Source organism: Symphalangus syndactylus, chromosome 4, assembly GCF_028878055.3.
Source record: "Symphalangus syndactylus isolate Jambi chromosome 4, NHGRI_mSymSyn1-v2.1_pri, whole genome shotgun sequence".
NCBI lineage: Eukaryota > Metazoa > Chordata > Mammalia > Primates > Hylobatidae > Symphalangus > Symphalangus syndactylus.
The window spans coordinates 16,120,921-16,135,488 of NC_072426.2; the positions used below are offsets into that span (position 1 = coordinate 16,120,921).

General features: G+C 35.8%; 1 long non-coding RNA gene across 2 annotated transcripts; it reads left to right on the forward strand.

Annotated features, from left to right (window-relative positions):
- The first annotated feature begins 3,158 nt into the window (after positions 1 to 3,158).
- On the forward strand, positions 3,159 to 14,037 carry LOC134736442 (uncharacterized). 2 transcript variants are annotated; one of them, XR_010120441.1, is made up of 3 exons: positions 3,159 to 3,779; positions 4,731 to 4,775; positions 13,802 to 14,037. It is a non-coding gene; the product is annotated as an uncharacterized lncRNA (long non-coding RNA). The 2 variants fall into 2 exon arrangements; XR_010120442.1 differs by lacking the exon at positions 13,802 to 14,037 and adding an exon at positions 6,696 to 6,791.
- The last annotated feature ends 531 nt before the right edge of the window (positions 14,038 to 14,568 follow it).

The following is a 14,568-nucleotide window of genomic DNA, read 5'->3' on the forward strand; positions in this document are numbered from 1 at the left end:
TGAAACGTGAGCTGTGGAACTGAGACACATGCTCAGTGAAAGGATAGCAGGGCAGGAAAAAAAATGCCTTTTGGAAAAGAGACAGAGAATGAACTGAATTTAAGCCTCAGTGTTGGTGGTTGAATTTGTACTTCCTGCATGGTATAGAACACTCAGACCTAAAAACTAACCTAAAATTAACCCCTGGGTTTCTAGCATTCTGAATACCTTGACATAAGCAAAAACAGTATTCGGTTGCTGAATACACAAACCAGGTATTGCAGGATTCCCACAGATAGAGTCTAGCTAAACATGAGCCCATTATCCAAAATTACAAATAGCCTGAGTAAACAAATTATACAAACCAGAGTCGGGAGAATAAAAGGAAAAGAAAAACGAATAGCAGAAATTAACCTTGTAGATCCTCAGGTGTTGAGGATAGAGTATAGAATATAAAATAAATTTGTTTTAAAATGCTCAAATAAATGGAAAAGGAAATAAAAATAGTAATAAAGGACAAGATTTACAAAAATGGGTAGGCAGAAATGAGAAAAAATCCAGATAAAACTTCTAGTAACATATACCTTTGGAATTAAAAGCTAAATGGGTGGGTTAACAGAATATTAGACACAGGTGAAGAGATAATTAGCAAAGTGGAAAATATAGCTAAAGAAATTACCCAGATTTGAACCCAGAGAGACCACAAGATGAAAAATAAAGAAGGAAGATAAAAGACATGGAGAATAATCTAAGAAACCATATCATAAGTCTAATTGTTATTTTAGAAAGAGGGAAGAGTGAGCATGGGAAAACCCAGTTTTTCAGAATTAATGGAAGACATATATCCTCAGGTTCAGGAAACCGAAAACATTGCATGGAAGCTGCTAAACAATGAAGACAAAGGAAAGACCTTAAAAGAAAGGAAACTTGAATTAGGTTTAAAGAAAAGATAATTAGTATCACATCAAACTTCTCATCAGTAACAATACAGACTGAAGACATTGAAATAATATTGCAAAATTTTACAATATTTTATCATAAAAATGTTGAGAGAAAATAAATGTCAAACCTTATTTACATATCAAGTTCAACCACAACTCAAGAGGATTGTCTTCATGAAAGAAGAAAGAACGTTATCTCAAAGAAAGGTCTGAGACTCAAGCAAGGATGATGGACAAATGGGCAAATATATAGAAATAGATAAATCTAAATTAATAAACTATTATAATAATTGTGTCTGTATATACACATATATGACTATAAATAAATGCATAAAACAATAAAATGTCTCATAAGAGATATAAAATAAATATATAGTTAAAAGGCTGGATGGGAATAACATAAGTTGGGAGGGTGTTAATATAAATTTAGACTTTCTAAAGCCCTATATTATTTAAGAGGAGGTTAGAAATACAGTGTACATCACACTTTGTTTTATATTTATCTTAAGCAGTAAGATTAACTACTAAAGGAATAGAAATAGACTGCATCTCTTTCAGTTCATTAGAAAAAACCCCAGAGGAGGGCAGGAAAGAAGAAAGAAAAAAGTATAAATAAAATAAGTAATATAAAATACAATTATGTAATTCTAAAAATTAATCTGAGTACCAACAATCTCAATAAATGTAAATAAATATAAATTAGCAATTAAATGCAGAGATTTTTCAGATTAGACAAAAATCGATTTCTGCTATTTATTACTTATAAGTATCACAAATAAAATATAGAATATAGAAACACTGGCTACAAAAAGTGGAATACTAATCAAAAGGCCAATAGAGCTGGTGTAACATTAAACAAAATAGTCACTAAAGCAAAAGCGTACTTATAGTTTTAATTTACCAGAAAGGTGTAACAACCAAACTTGTATGTATCTAATAATATTGATTTCACCTAAAGCAAAAAGTAGCAGACCTAGAGAAAGATATTGACGCACTCACTGTCATAGTGGGAGATTTTAATACATCTCCCTACACAAGCAATATATAAAAAAGACCAAAAATTAAAAAGAATGGAGAATATTTGAATAATAATAAGCTTCCTTAAAGGGTGTTTATAGAACTCTGCACCCATCAAGAATATAATTTTTTATGTATAGATAACAGTTATAAAAATTGACCACATATTAGGCTATAAATGTCTCAATATCAAAGAACAAACATGAATGTATCATTTTTATACAGTCTTGACATCATATAGTCTTATACATTTGAAACAAAAAGTCTAAATACTTAAAAATTAAAGGAAAGTATGTAATAAAAACTAGAGAATACTAAGATGTAAATGGTAATAAGATGATTATGTATCAAAACTTGTGGGATATAGTTGAAGTTAGAGGAAAATTCATAGCCTTAAAAACCTATGTTACAAAATGATAACATCGAAATTTTGAAAAGCTAAGGATATATCTCAGAATCTGAGAAAATAAAATGGGAATAATCCCCCAAAAAAGTGGACAGAAGAAAATAAGAAGAAGCAAGAATTTATAAACTAGAAGAAAAGATAGGAGAAAAAGCATCAACAAAGCAAAAAGCACAGTTTATTTTAAAATGTAATAATATCAATTAAACACAACCTTGGCCAGTTTGTTTAGCACAAAAGCATTAAACAATATTTGGAATGAAAAATAGGAAACATAAATATATTGGCTGTATTATAAAATATACAACTTATGTTGAAAATTTGAAAACTTAGATAAAACCGATACTTTTCTAGAATGATAAAATGTGTCATTTCCCAGTGCCAGCCCTCCCCGAGGACCTCTGTGAGGCAAGGCAGAAATCACCACTGAAGAACTTACTCATGTAACCAAACAGCACCTGTTTCCCAATAACCTATGGAAATATTTTTTTTTTTTTAAAAAGGGAGCCATGTAGCTAAAGACAGAAAGAGAGAGGGAGAGAAACAGAGAGAGGGAGTTGGCAGAGGGGGGCTGTCTTTGATAAGAAGGAAACCAAACCAATATTGAAATCTTATGGTGACTTATGAGGTCAAAAATCATTATAAAGTCACTCTGTCTTGCAACTATTCATTGATTTCCTATTGCTAATGTGGAGTGTATATGTATGTGATATTTTAAGAATATGGTAAAATCTAGCTATAAAGAAACACATTTGTATGTACCCTGGGGAAATGACAAGCCTAGTCACAATTCCTTTAATATAATTTTCTATGACAGAACATGTTAGACAGATATTTATTTTGGCAACAACATAATAAATGATTCAAATTAAAAAAGAAAGACAAAATGTGTCAAAATTGACTCAAGAAGAAATATAAAATCAAAATAATCTTATAATAATTAAATAAAAGGGAGTCAATAGTTGAAAGTATTGTGGGATATTATGTGTCACTTTTTTGTTTGTACAGAACTACATACTTTTCCACAGAGAACTTAGTGCAAGGTGGAGGTGGTGTCATATGTGGTTTCTTAGCTCTACTTTCTTTGGGGTAACAGCTCGGGAGAGACTAGTGAGGAGATTTTACCTCACACAATTGGGGAAAATATAATTTGAATTCTATATTAAAAGATTAAATTTGGCATACATTCTTGAGAGAAGACTTCTCAATGCAGCTCTGTTGCTTTTCCTGGTAGTTCCCGTCAAGACAATAAATACTATAGCATGTGTAAGATTTCAATACCTTAACAGAATCATGGACTGGAAAAAGAGAGAAACGAACTCTCCTCACATCATATATAATTTTTCCTGGCTAGGCTGCTGTTGACCCTGATCTTTTCTCCAAAACATTGTACCTAACCAGAATGGGAAGAAGAACAGAATCAACTTTTGTGGAAACAGGTAATTTGCAATTCTTCTTCTCTGATAGGTTTGTTCATATTTTTTGGCCATTTACTCATGGATTTATTATTTCTTAATTTACAGGATAATGTTTTTCATTTCTGTCAGTTATGTTGCAAATATTTTTCCAGTCTACCATTTGTAAACACTTGTAGCATCATAAATATATAAATATGTCAAAGTCTCCTCCTTTGTGGTTTTGGAATTTCTGTTTTTCTGTGTGTGTGTGTGTGTGTGTGTGTGTGTGTGTGAAATGGGGTCTCACTTGTCGCCCAGGCTGGAGTGCAATGGCGTGATCTCGGCTCACTGCAACCTCCATCTCCCGGGTTCAAGCGATTCTCCTGCCCCAACCTACCTAGTAACTGGGATTACGGGCACTGGCCCATGCCTGGCTAATTTTTTGTATTTTTAGTAGAGACAGGATTTCACCCCAGGCTGGTCTGGAGCTCCTGACCTCATGATCCGCCTGCCTTGGCCTCCCAAAGTGCTGGGATTACAGGTGTGAGCCACCACATCCAGCCTGGAATTTCTGTTTTAAAAAGTTATCCTTTACCCCAAGGAGAAAGAAAATGGTAACACAGACTGATGTCAAGATGATCTCACGGCCAATGTGTTCTTTGGCCTGCTGCTGGGCAAGATACTTCTAGGCAGGGGATGTTTTAGTGGACTTGCCAAATCATACCCAACATACTCCTATCTACCTAAACCAAGATTAGCCACGTACTGACCACAACCATGGACGTAATATCAACAAAGCTTTTTTGACTTCTTCACTTTAAATCATATAACCATGAGCAACAGTTGAAAGAGTAATTCTAAATTTTTAACTTGCTTTCAGTCATGGTGGAGTGGCTTTTAAAGTATTTCTTAAATAATCTCTTTAAATTTGCAGACATTTTCTTCTTGGTTTAAACTTTTTTAAACTGCATGTTAATTTTCTTTTTCATACAGTCTCCAGATAAACTATAAGACCAATCTACTTGTCACCTTTATGTCGTAAGTACTAAGAACATACAATGGGCAATAACCCCTGTGAAACAGTTTTAAAGACAGAAACATTAAAGTAGAGGTAGAGTGACATAAATGTAAAGGTTAGTGCTGTAAAATAAGATCTTTTTATTTTTTCTTTATCTTTTTAAAATTTTGTCCTTATCTTTAGAGGCCTTGAAATATGTGAATGTGACTTGTTAAAATTCATCTGATTGTATCTGAGCATATAGCTGGGTGGCCTCCATATGAAGACATTTATGAAATGGTTATTGATTTATCTGAGAAGATGATATTTAATTTTAAGAAAAATGCATTATAGCTACTAAATATGAGTATTTTTAAAAAGTATACTTTTGACTATGAAAAAATTCAGACTAACTTCAATATAGTATACACATTGGAAGTTCCCGTTTGTCACAGTTAGAGTTGAATTATTTTTACCTCAAATTAGTCTCTCCCAGTTTTCAGATTTGGTGACAACTCCTTTGAATCTTGAAACTGGACCCGAACAGTTTTTTCTTATCCACATTTTCTATCTCCTCCTCCCTCTTCTCTTCTTCCTCATCTTCCTCTTCCACATCCAAAAAGTTTCTTTGGACATTGCTGCTTCTCCTCCACTGAACATAATAGTACTAGTTTTCTCTTTGGAAATGTAGAAATGCTCCTGGGCAGAAATATGTCAATCTGTTTGTCTTTCTGATTTGAAATGGCAAGCAGAAGCTGTAGAGTTTGAACTCATTTATCTTTACATGGCTTACCTGCATTTGTGGAGCCAATATCCTTTCCTCCAAAGGGGTTGCCCTGAAACTGCTGTGGGTTTCAGCTGGAACATGAGCACTGGCAAGGAAGCCTCTGCCTCAGGGAGCACCCTGCTTAGCCTCATAAGCCAAATGAAGGGTACCTAGGCTGTGACCCAGGATCCCAGGTTTGAATTTGTTAGTTTCTGGAAAGGTGATCCATTGTGATTGATATGATTCTCTGAAAATAAATTATTTGACTCATGGAATTTCTTTTATTTTTAAATGCAAGTTGAGTTTAGCTTTATGGAATGTAACAGTAGAGCTAATTAAAAGGTTTTCTGCCAAACCTCCTTAATTCCACAGCATAGTTTTTCAAATAATGTGTGTAGTCCATATTTTGAAACTGTAACCACTTTAGAGATCTTACTTTTTATTTCTTTGGTTTAAAGTTTGCTTATGCTCATTCCTTTCAATAATTTAGGAGGGTATGGTATTTAAGCAAAGGCAAAGAACATAATGCTTAGCATGTTTTCCTAAGTTGGAACGGATAGAGGGGAGCTATGTCAAGAGGAGTGTTGTAATACTATATGTCATGTTCCTCACATTTCAGTTCAAGTTAACTATGGCTTTGCTTATCTATCTGAACATTTTTGGACATAAACAACATTACATCCTCTGATGTTTGGGAATGGTCCAGCTGGGTGTCATGTCTCATTTGGTTATTGGTCTTTTAGCAGCATGGTATGGGGCTAAGTGCATACCCCAGGATAGATGGTGCCTAAAGTTTCAGAATATACAGTATTCAGAATATGCAGTATTCAGAAGATGCAGATATGCAGTAATTCTTGGATACTCTTTCAGACTCAAGTTAATAAAATATAATTTTATGTTCTATCTTCTTCTCATGGAAGTTTAATGAGTTGACTTCTAACTGTTCATAGTTGTCCCAATAGTCATGCTTTCCTTTTTTGTTAGAAACCAGAATCCTAGTTTTTAGCTAGATGTGTGTTCTCTTTGATGAAGAACTTCATCTCCTAGGCTCCCTTGAATCTGGTTGTAGGCCGTGTAACTAATGTTTAGTCAATGAGATATAAGCAGAAATGTTACCTGTGAATTCCTGTAAGTCTCTTTTAAGAGAGGATTGCTTTTTTTTTAATGTCCTGTTCTTTTATCTACTATCTAATAGAGAAAGATATGACTGAAACTCTTGCATATTGCTCAGACCATGAGAATGAAGGCTGTACTTTCAGTTTGTTGGACCTGAGAATTGAAAGAAACCTGGACCTCATATGTTTTGTGTTGCATGAAAGATGAATACACTTCTATTTTGTTTAAGGCATTTTTTTCTATCATATGCAGGCAAGCATTTCAACTATGTGGTAGAATTTTGTAACGGAAGTGGAATGCTACAAGAATAAAAACTAAAATGTGACGTTGCCATAGTAGAGGCAGTTGGATAATGAGTGGTGCAGATACTCTAGTGTAGAGAATGGGTGACCATTGTTATGTAATAGTAAAATGGCCAAGTATGAGAACACAGTGTGGACTGAGCCATAACGTGCAGGAAAAGTACAACACACTCAGAATATGGAAGAGTGTGGACTGCTGCTTGATGGTTTTAAAGAACTCTTAAAGTAGAGAGAGGCACTGAAGCTAAATGTAGATAGTTTTCAAGTAGAAATAGAAAGACAAACTATTTTCTTCTTTGCTGAAGCATAAATTATCTATATATGGCTCCAAACTGCCTTGACTGGGAGTCCCACAATTTACATCCTCACAGGAGTGAAAAAGTCAATCACTCCTGTGTCCATACTGAAACACCAGTAACAAAACTAAAGCTTTAGCAGGTGGTAGTAAGACTATGGCCCTTTTTTTTTTTTTTTTTTTTTTTTTTTTTGAGACAGAGTCTTGCTCTGTTGCCCAGGCTGGAGTGCGTGGCACAATCTCGGCTCACTGTAACCTCTGCCTCCTAGGTTCAAGCAATTCTCCTGCCTCAGCCTCCCGAGTAGCTGAGATTACAGGTGCGCACCACCATGCCCAGCTAATTTTTCTGTTTTTAGTAGAGATGGGGTTTCACCATGTTGGCCAGGATCATCTCGATCTCTTGACTTCGTGATCCACCTGCCTCGGCCTCCCAAAGTGTGACTACGGCCCTTTTAAACATCTTTGACCAGACAATAGAGTCATGCTGGTGGAAAAAGGTCAAATGAAGATATATTCACACATATTCAGCAAATAGTTAAGGAACACCTATAGTGCTCCCAAGTACTATTGAAACAGAAATTAAAAAAAAAAAAGGCAAGGGGGAGTAAAATGGTGCCACTGTAGATAGAATGGGTGAGATAGTTCTCATTGATTCATTTATCCCAACACTTGAAAGAGTTGAGGGAGTAAGCCCTATGGCTCTCTGGGCAGGGAGTATTTCAGGAGGAGGGATTGCCCAGTGTGAAAGACCTTTAGGTATGTCAGACAAGTCTGTAGAAAGGGAGAGGCCAGTGTGACTGAAAAAGAGTATGTAAATTCAGAGAGTTAATGGAATAGGAACGGAAGCTGTAGAATCTTATAGACCTCTGTGACAGTGTTGGCCTTTGCTCAGATTGGGATCCTTTGAAGAGATGGAGCAGAATAAATTGATCTGATTTAAGATATCATTGTTATCTCTTGTAGCTGTTTTGAGAGTAGTTAGTAAAGGGACTAGGATAAAAGGAGAAGGATTAGCTAGGGGAATATTGCAGTATCTAGGAGAGAGATGATGGTGACTCAAAATGTATCAGTGAAGGGATAAGACATGGTTGGAGCCTGCATGTTTTTTGAAGGGAAAGCCAACAGGAATTTTTAGAAGTCATTTTCTCACCCAAATTCACTTTTTCCAGAAGACTTGAGGCCACGGCCATTTGTGTGAAATAAGAAGGAATAAATAGAACATAGAGATCAGAAACTAAAAAACTAGACTCTTTGAGGGCATGAAATTCCATCAGAAAACTTGAGTATCCTGCAGCAGGTTGTGGCTTAGTGCCTTTAACAACTTGTTCTCCTGAAACTACATCAGCAGGAGTATGCTGAAAAGCTGGGTGGCCTCCAGGAAGGGCATGATCTCTAGGCCCTCACAACCAAAGTTCCAGGCTCCCACAGCCAAAGTTCCAGGCCCACATAATTTAATCTCTCTCTTTTTTTTTTAGCTTTCTTCACGTAAAACAGGATAGTAACCACACCTATCTCAAAGTGTTTTTGCCAAGGTTCAAAACTCTTTTTAGTTCCTCACATGCGAATATTCAATCCTTTGGTGTTACTTGGGGTTCTCTAGAGAAACAGAACCAATAGGATATATATATAGAGAGAGCAATAGAGAGATTTATTTGAAGAAACTGTGTCATGTGGTTACGAAGGGTGGTAAGTTCAAAATCTGTGGGTTAGGCCAATAGGCTGGAGACTTGGAGAAAAGCCAATGCTGCAGTTCAAATTCAAAGGACATCAGCTGCAGACACGGGTTGATACTGCAGTTAAAGTTCAAAGGCCATGTGATGCAGAATTCTGCCTTGTTCAGGGAGGCCAGTCTTTTATTTTACTTGGGGCTTCAACTCATTGGTGAGGTAACTCACATTGTGATCGACTATCTGTTTTACTCAAAGTCCATAAGTTCAAATGTTAATCCCATCCAAAAATACCCTCAGAGAGACATCTAGAATAATGTTTGATCAAATACCTGGTCACTGTGGCTCAGCCAAGTTGACACATAAAATTAACCACCACATGTCCCAAACTCATGCAGACATTTCATCCAAGTACTAAGCAGACCCAACTCTACTTGGTTTCTGAGATCAGATAAGATAAGCCACCTACAGGGAGATATGGCCATAGATGTCATGCCAGCATTTCTAATACTTTATGTCACTCTTTCCTGAGCTCAGGTGTAAATTCAGGATTCTTCTCAATGTAGTACTTTAGGCAGGCAAAATTAGAGTTGACATAAGGATTCAAACATATTTTCTATCTCTGATTCATAAGCTGAGACATACATTCTCAATTCTACATGCAATAGCCCAAATTCCTGTTTCCTGGGAAAACCCTCTGTTGCGATTCCTCTGTGATCACTTGCTGCTTCCCAGGATCTGTCTCCTCTATATCTCTGTCTTCTCCCTTGCCTCCCTCTTTTCATCTCCCTCTCTCTCTCTCTCTCTGTCACACACACATAACAGCCTTTTCTCTAGACATAACTAATAATGCATTTTTAAACTAATCATGAACATTCACATCTGTACAATACATACATTTGTAAACCCTACATTGTCTATAATGGTTTTCCTCTTTTATTTACAAAGTCTATCAAGTCTCAGTACAAATATTGCTTCCTCACAAAGCTTTCTAAAACCTTGACAGGATTGTTTTATTCCTTGTATTACCCTGGCACACCACATATTTTCTATAATAATATTATTATAAAAATTACCATTAAAGGTTTTATATGTGTATACATTTATGTATTTCCCTATAGGCTGTGGACTTCATGAGGACAGCATCACATCACCATGATACCTGTCACAGTACATGATAGGTAGTAGATGCTTAATAAATATTGGTTCAATGATACATGAATACATAGCCTTTGATACGATACTTTCTCAATTATAATTAGGTTTGCTACATAGAATTTAAAAACATTCCAAAATGATCATGACTTAACTGGGGTTCCAGCCATCCCCACTGTGTTCCAGGTTACCAGCAACAGGAAGAGCAAAGCAAAAATGCATTCCCTAACCAATTAAGACATTTTCCAGATTCATACAACACTTTTGCTTCCGTATTACTATCCAGAGTTAAGACACATGGCAATAAAAACATGCAAGGGAGGTTGGGACATGTCATCATTTAGTTCTGAAGCAATGTGTCCAGATAAAAGTTGATCTTCGGTTGTGCACAATGCATAAGAATGGATGTTGTATGGCAACCAGAAGTCTTTAAATATAAAGAGAAGTATGAAGATAAATCTCTGTGGAAAACCAACTTTTACGGTATGGATAGTTAGAGAAAAAAGTAAGATGGTGAAGTAGACTGAAGAAGGATTACAGAGGTAAAAGGAGAACAAAGCCAAGTTTCTAGAAGTGGATAGCAATGCCAAATGTCAGGGGACATTACTGAAATAAAGGACAACTTAATTTGACTTGTAGGAGGCCATTGGTAACATTCAAGTACTACTTCCATTAGGTGATGCCTGTCAATGAAGAGCTCCCCAAACACTACAGGGAATGGGAAGCAAAGCTGATCCCTTGTGCTAACTCATATGGAGAATTTCCACCACCTGGATTCATTTTTTCTCCCTTCAGTCTTTCACTTTATCGGTAACATTTGAGACAAGATAGAGGGGTAGAGTCCAAAAATAAACCCTTACAATTCTGGTAAATTGCTTTTGACAAGAGTGCCAAGACAATTCAACAGGGAGAGAACAGTCTTCAACAAATGGTGCAGGAACATCTAGATATCAGATAAAAGCAAAAGAATGAAGTCAGACACCTCCCTCACACCATATACAAAAATTAACTTACGACAGACTAGAGTTCTAAATGTAGGAGTTAAAGCTATAAAACTCTTAGAGGTGTGGATGGGTGGAGAAGAAGATAAGATAGTTAAGTAGACTGAAGAAGAGCAGGTAGAGAGGTGCAAGAACAAAGCCAAGTTTGTTCTCCTTATAGGAAAACACAGGAAAAATTTTTACAACTTTGGATTAGGCAATGATCTCTTAGATATGAAACCAAAAGCATAAGTCAAAGGAAAAAAAAGATAAGTTAAAAATAGTCAAAATTGAATACTTTTGTATTTAAAAGACATTATTAAGAAAGTGAAAAGACCACATAAAGAATGGGAGAAAATATTTATATATCATATATATGATGAAGGACTTGTGTCAATATAAGTCCTTTTATAAAATAACTTGCAACTTGACAATAAACAAATTGAAAAAAGGGCAAAAGTTTTGAATAGACAGTTCTTCATGGAAGACATACAAATGGCCAATATGTACATAAAATATTTCAACATCATTGTCATTAGAGAAATAAAATTAAAACCACAATGAGAGACCACATCAAACACACTAGGATGGCTATAATGAAAGAAAGACAGACAATCACAAGCATTGGTGAAGATGTGGAGACACTGGAACCCTCATACATTGCTGGTGTGAATGCAAATTCATGCAACTGCTTTAGAAAACAGTTTGGCAATGCCCCAAAATTAATCATGGAGTTACCATATGACCAAGCAATTCCAATCCTAGGCATGCCCCCAAGAAAAATGTCCACATAAAAATTTATATATGAATGTTTATAGCAATATTATTCACAGTATCCAATAAATGGAAACAACCCAAATATCCAAATGATGAGCAGATAAACAAAAGTGGTGTATCCATACAATGAAATATTATTTAGCCATAACAAGGAATGAAATGCTGATATATGCTTTGACATGGATGAACCTTAAAAAATTATGCTAAGGAAAATAATCCAGTCGCAAAAGGCCACATATATATATATATATATGTAAATCCATTTATATAAAAATCCAGAATAAGCAAATTCATAGAGATAGACAGATTAGTGGTTGCCAGGGGCTACAGGGAGTGATTGCTAACAGTTGCATGATTTCTTTTCAGGTAATGAAACTTTCTGGAATTAGATAGTGGTGGCGATTTCACAATTCTGTGAACGTATTAAAAACACTGAATTGTCTACTTTTTAAAAGGTGAATTTAAAGGAAGGTGGATTATATCTCAGTAAAGCTGTTAAAAAGAGCAACAACAAAAAAGAGAGAGGAGCAGAGAGTTCAGACTGAGGTTTTCTGATTGCCAGTGACCGACAGATACAATTGGCTATTAACATATGTGGCAGTGCCAAGGAATGTGTAATTCCAGTGCCTGCTGTTTGTGAGCTTCTGTGCATGGACGTGTTTTACATCCTGTCAAGGGTGATCATCGACTTTCTCCCATCATCAGCATGGTGGCTCAGTCTTACACTATCCCCCAGCTCCCTTATCCCATGCAGCACCTTGGAACAACTATTTGCTTAGACCCCCGGGAGTGCCAAAATATCTCTGCTTACCCACACAATCTCTTTCCTCTACTCTGCTTTCAGTTTAACAATTCCTTCCTAGTTAGAAGGACTGAGGTAAGGTGAAAAATATATCAGTGACTGGCTTGAATGTGCTACTTAGTGCCTCTAGTGGTTTTCATTCATTTTTGAGGTTCTCATTTGGCCTTATAAATGAAAAGGGACTTGAAAAGAACAAAACAAAACGAAACACTGAGCCCACTGGCTAATTGAACTGGAATTGAAACCCCTTTGCATTTTATTTACAATTCCTTGTGCTTAAAAGAAGTGAAAATGATTGAGACCATCCTGGCCAACATGGTGAAACTATGTCTCTACTAAAAATACAAAAATTAGCTGGGCATGGTGGTGTGCACTTGTAATCCCAGCTACTTGGGAAGCTGAGGCAGGAGAATCGCTTGAACCTGGGAGGTGGAGGTTGCAGTGGGCCAAGATCGTGCCACTGCACTCCAGCCTGGCAACAGAGCGAGGAAACTGTCTCAAAAAAAAAAAAAAAAAAAAAAAAAGAAAAAGAAAAGAAAAAGTGAAAATGGTTGTAGCAAGGAATTAAAATAGAGGCTCTTTGAGCAAAGCATTCACTGTGTTGACTGTAATAACAGTGCCAACTTGTGGAGCACTGACTATGTGCCATGACTTGTTCTAATTGCTTTATGCGTAACCCAGTTAATCCACATTGCATCCTAATGGAGTAGGTAGGATTACTATCTTTGTTTTATAGATGAAGATGATTGACACTAGAATAGGTTGGGTAATTTACCCAACCTCTCACCATAACTTGGTTAGCAACTCTAACCAAGTACAATTCTTAACCATTGTACTTCCCTGTTACACAGACTCTTGAGCACATACCTCACAAACATTTAGTGCTTGTGCATGTATGTTTGCCAGTCATATTACTAATAATAATTAGTACTATTGCAGAAAATATTTATTTTCTTCTTACTACAATGTAACCAAAAATTTACAATTTTAGTTCAAAAGATATTTATAGTCTTTTTTTCTTTCTTTCTAAACTTGATGAGCCAGAGATCCAAATCTGATGTCTGTTGCTTCAGACACATAGTTGAGTGTATTCCCCAGTCTCTTTTACATTTTAGTTGCGGACTCAATTATAATGAGTAGAATCTGGGTTCCATGGCTGGTCTATAAAAATCTCCCATGTGCTTCTCTATTCTCTTTTCTCTTCCAGTCAACTGGAATAGCAGCTGTTAGGGTGATCTTAACAGCCATGCATGAAGATGGTATAACTGCTGACAACCTGGATTCTGAAAGACTGTGTAGAGAAGTTGCCTCACTTTTCTGAATGAACAGGTCTATAACAAGCAAGAAATAAAAGTCTGTTGTTTTCAGCTACTGAAATATGGGGGTCTATTTTTTTTATTGCAGCATCACATCCTAACTAATATAACAAATTATATTAATTATAATTAGAAAAACTAATTTATTATTCTCAGTTGCATATTATCTAATTATTAAGGAATAAGTGAATGAATGAATGTATGAATGAATGTAGCATTTTGGAGGAGTTTAGGTATTTCTTGAGTTCTCAGTTACATGCTGTCGCAAATCCTCACAATCCCTGAAGTAAATAATTGATACAAAGGCTCATATAAAACCCATAGTTTCCACTACTCCAGGGTATCTCAAATGACAACTTATTTTTCTTCTCTATATGTGAGTAAGTAGAGGAGGAAACACACTGAAGTCAGGTTACTGTGTACCACCTGCCTTTGTTAAAGACAGGTGGGTTGGTGAATTCCTTTTGGTTCTCATATTCCTGAGCAAACATTGCAAAGACTTTTGGGTCATTTTCAGATTATTGCCTTAGGGTTCAGATATTTTATTTCTTTCTCTGTTAATAGAAAGAATGTCACTTTGCCTTCAGATGTGGCCATGTTTCTTAGAATGTGTTAAATCTAGACTTTTATCCTTAGACAATGATCAAATTTACTTTCT